Source organism: Melitaea cinxia, chromosome 19, assembly GCF_905220565.1.
Source record: "Melitaea cinxia chromosome 19, ilMelCinx1.1, whole genome shotgun sequence".
Lineage (NCBI taxonomy): Eukaryota > Metazoa > Arthropoda > Insecta > Lepidoptera > Nymphalidae > Melitaea > Melitaea cinxia.
In genome coordinates, this window is record NC_059412.1 from 284,276 (window position 1) to 294,862 (window position 10,587).

The following is a 10,587-nucleotide window of genomic DNA, read 5'->3' on the forward strand; positions in this document are numbered from 1 at the left end:
GTATATAGTTAATAAGGCCTACCGAATGTTAGGTTTCATTCTGAGAGTATCTCGAGAATTCATGTTTGTCTCGACTTACATACTCTTATATAGATCATTTGTGCTACCTATACTTGAATATGCTTCAGTGGTTTGGAATCCCCAATATAAAAAATATATTAATAAGATCGAAAAAATAAACAAAAAATTTTTGAAACATCTGGATCGCAGGAGTAAATTTCTTTTAAAAGCTGACTTGACTTCTCATCCTATTCAACCATTGTATGTTCGCCGATTAGAAAGGGATCAGTGCTTTTTATATAAAATTATTAATAATTATATTGATTCTCCCTTTTTATTACGTAACATTGATATAAAATGTCCACGTATTAGTGCTCGATCAAAGGAGTCGTACCATATACCTAAGACCAAAACCAAGTATGGTGGCAACACATTCATTCCACGTGCAACTTCATCATATAATATACATTTTAAAACAATTGACCAGTTCTGGTGCTCACTTAATTCTTATAAGAGTAGGGTTAGAGAATTGACTTGCAACAAATCTTGGTGATGTCTGGCCTTTAATTTTTAATTTTTAATATTTATAATTTTTAATTTTTTGATTTTTTAATTTTTAATTCTTTGTATAGTTGTTTCATAATGTTTCTTCCTTTGCCTGTAGTTGTAGCCTTAATTTAGTTTTTAAATGCTAATGTTGATTTTTAATTTATTTAACAAATGTATTCTTGCTTTTAGTTTTGGCGAAAGCTGATCGTGTTAAACTTATTTGTGGACACAGTTTTGGTTTATGTATTATGTTTGTAACTTTAATTGTATGTGTTTATTTTTAACTGTTTGTGTTCCTTAACAATAAAATAAAAAATAAAATAAAATTCTCGTGTCGGGGTGTTTGTAGTTAAACTCCTCCGAAACGGCTTGACCGATTCTCATAAAATTTTGTGTGCATATCGGGTAGGTCTGAGAATCGAACAACATCTATTTTTCATACCCCTGAGTTGTAGGGGTCTAAGCGACCTTAATTGGCTAGTGCACCGAACCGGTCAGTCCGAGATGCAGGTTTGATCCCCGCTGGAACGGTCGATTTTTGATATGATATTAAAAAATGTACAAATTAAAAAGTTTAGTTTCAGGATCACAAAATCTATTATGTTTAAAATTGCGTTTTAAATAATAAACTAGGCAGCTCAGATAATATTATGATAGTTTATTAGCAGTCCGTTGTTAATGATTACTTAAGCTGTGAACTAGTCTACCCACCAGTTTCCATAAAAACGCGCTTTATGTATATCGCGTACTGATTATGTATACTAGGATCCTTTGTGAACTGCGTCGTTCACACCGGCCTTGATGAGATAAGACGTAAAATCATTACTATTGAAGTAAACAATCCCACGCGGTTCGCAGTTCCACCCTCGCAGACGCCGTCATAACAGGAAGTGCAATCCGATTGTTCATCAATTCATCTTTATTTAAAGATAACGAAGTTTCGCATTAGACGCATTTGTAGTTACAGCCTTTTTAGCACGTAGCTCCTGCACACATTACAATAGAAGTATCAACTGCAACTTGGATCACGGATAAAATTGCAATCTTGCTCAATGTTTTATTGTGTATTGGAAGATATACAACTTCAAAATGTCTTAGAATTATGAATTAGTTTCATTTTAAACAACATCACCTTTCCTCTATAAGACTGCTTAAGTGAAACAAGTTATTATTAGGTAATCTTGAATGTCTTTCATACAGGAACCTGACTATATCGGTATTACCTACCGTAGAGACACTACTTGAAGTTAAATTCAAAATTTACACAGACAATTACAATATATATATATATATTTTAATTTAAATGAAATAATATTAAATCCGGAATACAAAGTTTTTACTAATTTTTAATCTGTTTTAAAACCCAACGAATAAAAATTCATTATAAAAAAAAAAAAAATTAAAGCGTCATTATTGGAAAAGCTTATATACCCATTACTAAAACTATTCATAAACGGGATATTTACCATATTTTTTATTTGCATCTTGTTCACGAGACTGCAGTCTCATGAATAAGACATTCGCAGTAAATGTCGAAATATCGAGCTCCGCAAAATGAAAATAAAAAACATGGTAAAAATCCCGTTTATGAATAGTTTTTGTAATAGAAGTAACCATGTTAATCTAAAATCATATATTTACTAATATTTTAATTACTGTCTATGTGTATTTTAATAACTTTATTAGGTTGTCGTCTGTCGAGATGGGCCAGTAAATATTATTAGCAGTGCCAAAGATGTAGTAACTTTCATACTAACTACATACTAGCGTACTATCAACAAGTTAATTCACACGTTGTACCTACTGTTTATACTTAACAATAATTAATGACTAATTTAACTATTTTACCATTTTTAATCGATATATTGTTACTGCATATTTCTCTCTATAATAATCTCGTTTTGCAGTCACAAATCTGTAACTTATGTCAATAACCAACCAGTCGAAGAAGAAAGGATATAATAGTTCCCTCATGCAAAATTCGTACAGCCTTTGCTAGAAGACAATATATTGCTCAGTCCACTTACGTGTATAACAGGGTCAACAAAATACTTAAAATATACCCTATACAATGTTATAAATGCAAAGGAAGATTTAACTAGATGGTCGGAATCTCTCACTTTTGTTAAGGTTGAAAACCATGTTGCTAAAATTAGTTTGTAATATATGTTTCCTTACCGCTACTTGCTTTGCTTTACTTAAAAAACACACATACATACACACACACACACACACACACACACACACACACGCGCGCGCGCATACACATACACACAACATAAAAACTTAAGATTTAATTTTAAAGTTTAAAATGTTAAGTATAACTATATCATCCGTAAGGGAGGTAGCCAGTCATTCCCAATACAAGTGTCTCTGACAACTTACTGAGAAGACTCGTTGATAAATTGTAACAAAGATTATAGAAATTTTTATTTTTATTTTTTATTATTATTTATATTTTCCAGTGGTAAGTAATAAAAGTACCTTTTAATACTACCTATATGTATATTTCAACATTAAAGCGAACGGAGTCATTAGCTCAACTCCTTTGGATCTTGTACGAAGTTTAAATGATATGAGATGTTTGCTCGTCTCGCCCCAGTGGGGCACTTTTGCATGTCAGAAAGACAGATAAGCGACGCTGCGAAGTGTTGAAAAGACTTTCAGACTTCTCTAAGAGGGTCAAGAGATCTCCTCAGTTTAATGACTACCGAGCAGCTGTCTTAGCAGTGTTTAGCATGCTAGCTTTGTAGACTTTTGGAAGGTTGTAGTACATTTTAAGCGCCTAGATTAGACATAAAACATTCTAAGTGAAATACGGTCTAAACCTATTGAAAATATTATTATGGTTGTTTCTATTCTTTGAATAATCGTAACAAAATAATTATTAAAAGATGATATAAAAGGTAAGTTTTGAAATCTTCATTTTAAGGGTTCCGTATTCAAAGAAGCCAGGTGCCAAAGAAATCCTGTAATAAATTACTTCTAAGTTTGGACGTGCGGGCTTTCTATTAGGTACTATACTGGTCGCCTAGCGGTCGAAATAAATAAATAAATAAATTAATATCTACACAATACACACACGGTCGTCTGTTCCTAAAGTAAGCAACTTAATGCTTGTATTATAGGTAACAGCCAACTGGTATATAGCTACTTTTTTTTCGATAAACATACTTATAAAAAATACATATATAAATACATAAATAAATATTTATATTACACCCATACTCGGGGTGGGAATCGAACCCACAACCCTCGGAGCAGAAAGCAGGGTCACTACAAACTGCGCCAACGGGCTAGTAGTAGAAATTCGACCATAATTAAAAATTTTAATTAAAAAAAACAAAAAATAATGAAAATAACGGACCTTTTTTTAAATTTTTCAACTTGACTACAGACTTTGCCAACCAATAAAATATTTTAATATGCGCGCGTGTGTGTGTGTGTGTGTGTGTCAAATATATGGTTGTTTGTGTGTCAAATATATGGTTGTGTGTGTGTCAAATAAATGGTTGTGTGTGTAATGTTTTTTTATTGATTTAATATATTTTAGGTATAATTTAAAAAATATATTAGCATTCTGCACTCCTTCTCTATAATTATAAACTATAAGTGTACGAAATTTCATACTCCTCCGTCCGCACAATTTTCGGAAAAAGGGATACCTACAAAGTTTTTGCTTCACGTATTAATATATAGAAAATTATATTAATATATTTGGACCTGCAATGACTGGAGCTATTTTAATTTTAATTGGTAATGACAACTAAATATTGACTTTTTAAGTATCTTTGGAAATTCAAAAAAAACGAATAACAGCTTACATCGCGTTTCGCATTTTTTTGAAGCTAAATAGTTGTGTGAAATGTATGTCGAGTGAGTGGAGTAGTCATTAACAAATAGACGACATTATCTAACTTAGGTTATTAAAAATATCGGTACATCTGAAACTATATTTCTCCGTAAGCAAAACCGCGAATGACAGCTAGTATAAGGTAGCACATAAATTTGTAAGCTTATTCAATTCCCTCGAGAATATAGACCTGGTTGTTGATAGTACATACGCTACTGCAATGCGGGATTCCGGAGCCTGCACCGAGTTTGCACCATTTTATAAATATGTCGCGCGTCAATATCGCCCATAATACTTTTAAATAAGGGTTGATTTACTTTGATCATTTATTTACATAAGATTCACACAGTGTAGCGGCTGATGATTGGTATTACTTTGGAGAAGGAAGTTAATCATCATAGGACTTTAAACATTTCGTTACCCGTTTGTCATTACCTCCATTATTATAACGACATTTTATTTATACCTACGTATAAATATTTCTGGTGTTTTAAAGTGTATATTTTTCGACATATGTGTGTCTTTCTGTTTATATCATTTATATGAAAGCATTAATTTAAAAAAAGTCTTTAATCTACGTATGCTTCAGCCTGTAATCTCCCACTACTGGGCATAGGCCTCTTTCCCCATGTAGGAGAAGGATCAGAGCTTAATCCACCACGCTGCTCCAATGCGGGTTGGCGGATATATTCCTTACTATCAGGTGTACATGATAACAACCGGGAACGACGGCTTAACGTGCTCTCCGAGGCACGGTGGGGAGACCCACAAAGACTGCACAAACACCTAGACCACGGCAAACACCTGTATGGCCAATACAAATGTTTGTCATGTGCGGGAAACGAACCAGCAACAGCCAGCGCAACAGGCACAATCCGTGGCTGTGACCGTTGCGCCAACGCGGAGTAATCTACGTATGAAATATAACGATCTGAGGACATAATTGCACGTACTATTGAACTTGTGATTCTCAAGTATCACGTTTAAACTGTTGTGCCAAACAAAGACCACTTGAAAAATATTCGAGTAGATGCGTATAATATACTAGCTGACCTGGCAAACTTCGTATCGCCTTATTTTTTTTTCCTAAATATAATAATTACATATATCAAAACAAAATATACCCTATCTTTCAAGTTTGATCAAACTGCACACGGTGTGCAAATTTGATTAAAATCAGTTAAGTAGTTTAAGAGTTCATCGCGGACAAACATTGTGACACGAGATTTATATATATTAAGATTATACTCGCATCAACCTGCAGACATGCAGGCGACAGACTTATCTAAAAAAATTTGATTCAGATGTTGTTTTGTAGTATTGAAATAGATATTGAAGTTATGGCGTACGATCTGGAATAGGAATAATTATTTTTGTTAGTGCTGTTATTCATTTAGTTATGAAATATTATTGTATTTTACAATAGAAACTTGGATTAGAGATTTTTTCTCTCATTATCTTTTTTATTATTCTTTGACAGAACTGGGCCTAAGAAAAAGATCAGTAGACTCCTTTTTTCACCGACTTCAAAAAAAGTAGGAGGTTCTCAATTCGACTGTATTTTTTATGTGTGTTACCTCAGAACTTTTGACTGGGTGGAACTATATCGATTTTTTTTTAATCGTAAGGTGGTGCGTGTCATGTGGTCTCATTTAAATTGAATCGAGATCTGATGAATACTTTTTGAGTAATCTTTGATAACGCGTATTTACTTGACTATTTTTTCGTCTACCTACGCCTTATTACTTGTTGATGTAATTGAAGTCGGTTTTTTTTTCGTTTGTGAGCAAATACAATTATTTATTTGGAAGTCGATTAAAAAGCGTTAGATGTGATTTTATTAATTAACAATGTCGATATGGTACCATGATAAGGAAACCAGGATCCGATGATGGGATCCCAGAAAAATCGAGGGAAACCCTTGGAAATCGTAGTGACGACTAGTGCGTTTATTAATTTTTTTCGTCAAATTACATTGTATTACTTGTCGATGTAATTGAAGTTGGATGTTTCGTTTGCGAGCAAACACAATTATTTGGCGTTGAATCTACTCAAATGCATCAAAAGGTTCTGGAATGATAAAAATTTGTTGTTACGTAATGGAATTAGGAAATTAAAAGAATGATAAGGTATTCGTGTAAAAGCAGACAGGCAAGGGTGTGTCAGTCTGGTCACGGACTTCCGCCCCTGCAGCGCCCGGCGACCACACCTGTTGCCGTCCCACCGGCGCGGTGTGCAGGCAATTACGATATTACCATGCACCTCGTGAATCATTGCGCGATATACATAGTCCTCGTGGAGGCTATTTAACTAAAATGGGAAATGTTATTACGTTCATTTGTAACTGTCATTATTAATGCTAAGAGGATTAATGTAAGTTATTGTAATTAATAAGATGCGACGAGGATAATTAAATTCCTCTGAATTTAATTGCGCTTGTCATTATTGTCAATTTGTAAGATGTGTTTAATTTATTGTTTTAAAAGTGCCTACAGCGTTTTTCATGGACCTACACATATAGCGTCTATATATTGTTGTATAAGTTTATAATATTGTTCAAATCAAATCGAATCTAACATAACTTTATTCGAATAGGCTTCCAAATCATCTTTGATTCATCATCTTTTTATTTATTTTATTTTATTTATTTATTTATTTACTTATAAGGGATGGTACACAGAACAGAAAAAATTATAAAACAAACAAGAATGAAATATAATCAAAAATTCCAATTCTGACCATCCATCCGTTTAAAATTTAAATTAACAAACGTGAAAAACAAAAAAATAAATAAAATAAAAAGAAAAACAAACAAATCTTACAAATTAAATTTTTAATTATCGTTAAAAGTAGAAGAATCGGCAAGAAACTTACCATTACCGTTTTATAAAAAATGTGTTTTAATATAAAAGTCTTGGTCATAAGTCTGTTATTGTGTGTTGCCCAAAAAATAAGATTCTTATTGTAGTCTAATCTCAACAACAGATTATTTACTGGAAAATTTAATTAACTAGCCCGTATTTGCGGTGCAAATAATTGTGTTTGCTCGCAAACGAAAAAAAAAACCGGCTTCAATTACATCGACAAGTAATACAACGTAAGTACACAAAAAAATAGTCAAGTAACTACGCGCTATCAAAGATGACCCAAAAAGTAGTCATCAAATCTAGATAAAATTTGAGACTACATGAATAATCATTAGCTATCAATTTAAGAAAGAATCATCAAAATCGATAAACCTAGTGAAAAGTTATGCGGTTTAATACAACGTAGGTCGACGAAAAAATAGTCGAGTAAATACGCATTATTAGATAATTATAACTCTAAAAGTACTAGGCAGATCTCAATTAAATTTAAATAACACCAAATGACATGTAACACCTTTCAATTAAAACGAAATTCATCGAAATCGGTCGAATCAGTCAAAAGTTCTGATGTGACGTACATAGAAAAAAATACGATCGAATTGAGAACCCCCTCCTTTTTTGGAAGTCGGTTAAGAATAAAAGTTTTCGCTTTGAAACATTTATAAAATTTCACTTTTTAATTGCTTTTATTTATTTAAATTTTAAGTTTCATATAAATAATTCTATGATTAGGTAAAAATACGTCTTAAAAAAAAGAAGTGATTTGGGTTTGCTAAAACTTATCAACTTTGGTAAGCTTTTTTGAAATTCACACTGCACTTCTTCAACTTCATTTCTTTTATAGGTACTATAAATTAGAATGCATAGATTGGATCTCATTAACCTAGGTTCTTACTGACATCGATATTTATTAGACACAACTCGTATTATTTCATACACGAGATCAACTTGACGTAACACATGTACAAGTAGTCGTAAAGCAGTATCTCCGTCAGACTTGTTACGAAACGAGACGAATTATCGCTTTCAGAGGCGAAAGTTAATTAACAAAAGGATTAAACAATATACGGTCACACATTCGAGTTATTATTATGTGAAGATACGTTATTCAACGCAACGCGCCGTACTGTCCCACAGTCACTTGACCGACGAAAAACGGCGAGGTTTTGTTTTAGCTTCCGCTCCCACGGATCTGAGACTACGACGTTAGTTCGAACACAAAATGACTAAGATTTGATTGAATTATTAACACTCTTATATATCACCCAATATAAGTCTTGTGACTTCGTAAACAAGGATTATAAGACCTTTTGTTTGCGAAAGAGTAATTAATTGCCCAGAAGTTGCACACATGCTGCGTGGTATATTATGTTACGCTGATCACAATCTGCTAAGTTTTTAGTAAAATTATATGATGGAATAATGTGATAAAATAAAACTGTGAAAATATTTTGTAAACTAAAATATGATTCTAAAGTATTAGTCGTAGGTATTAACAATCTATTTGTGTAATCAGGCGTGAAGCGTACGTGAATGTCTAGTCGTAGTAATTTATTGCAGACAACAATCGATTAATGTTTTTCATATTTTGAGTGGCAGCAAGTGGCAAATTAAACATAATGTAATATTGATAAATTAGTTTCTTATAAAAAAAAACCATTTATAAACATTGCGTAACAGGCATAAAAAGCAGTCCTGCAGAAAACCTTATTACGCTTTTATGCTCTAGCTTAATGCAAAGCCTCTTAAAAAGTCTCAGTACGCGTCTTCAAGACGAGCCGCGATTGAGATAAAAACCGGACAAAAGCGAATAACGCGCGAGATGGATTTTGTATAATACTCGTAGGTAATATATAATTATGTATAACACAAACTATCTTCACTATATACAAAGATTTAACAACGACAAAAAAAGCCGAAAAAATAAAGATTTTTCTTGTAATGACGACGTAAAAAAATTATATCTTTTAATTTATAGCGGTTGCGTTCTGAAGGGCAAAAGGCAACCGTTCTGATGTCGTGGTGTGTGTAGTTGCCTAAAATGCAGGTGGTTAAGTTGCTTGGGGCAGATTTATGTCTTTAATCACTGTTGGTCACCACAACGTGTCTTGAAGAGCATGTAAAGCATATTGGTCCGGGTGCCCGCTTGTTATCATAGACACCTAATATCGATCATTACCCATGGTGGAAAGATACAATGTAAGAACACATGGTAAGAACTACCAATTCGTATTGGAGCAGTTTGGTGGATTAGATTATAGCCTTACTTTATGGAGATAGAGGTCTTTGCCTATCGTTGGGACGTACAGGATGAACAATCAATCAAACTACAAAAGTTTTTTTAAAATTTTTTATTACAGTTCCATTAACAAAAATTGCCAAAGGAAAAAGTAATAAAATTCCAAGAAACTTTTTAATAACTATAAAAGTTAACGATGTTCAGTCATTGTTAAAAGTATATAACATTTAGCTTCTACAAGAGAACCATTTTAAAAGACGTTACAGTTACAATTACTTGAATAATAACATCTCTACCGCCAGTAAAACATTCACTTAAAAATAAATAAGATTTCTTTTCTTAATTGGCCAGACAAGTACGGTTCATGAGATTGGAACGCCTGGGATGTCACTTAGGATAACGTAACGCGTCGGGGCTATTGGGAGTAGCCAGGCCCTCCACTGGGGATTAAATTGTAAGCCTTTTTCGTAATAGTAGGAAAAGTCTTTGCCCAGCAGTGTTATGTTCACATAGACACAGTATCCACTTAGATAACGTAATATTTATTTCATCGAGAGTAATGTTCAGTCCTTAGTCCTAACGTAAGCTTCCCCCCGGTTTGCTTTTATTTATGTATATATATATGTTATATATTATGTATGTATTGTACTATAAGGTAATAGTATTATCTATTACGGACCATTGTCCGACTGCGGCGTTCCCGTCCGCCGACCGTCAGTCCGTCATCGTCATATTGCACGCGGGCGTCGCACGGTGCAGACGCGTATTTTCATTCAAGTCTATTGCGCTTCGCATAATCGCCGTATCGTAATAATTCACGCGAATTTTGTAGTTTCAATTAATTAGTGAGTGAGAGTTCAGTGACGATTGAGCACTGTAGTGGAACTGCAGTTATGTGTGGAAACTAGATACAGTTTTGAGTATCGGTAAGTTCCGTTTTTTATTTTGGTCTTAAGGAGGTATTTGAATTTTTATGCAGTATTATGCATTTTGACATGTTTTATTTAAATTGTCGCTGCGAGATTATTGCTTATCTGAAGGTTTTATCGAGATTTTTACGACTTTCCTTTGATAACGCT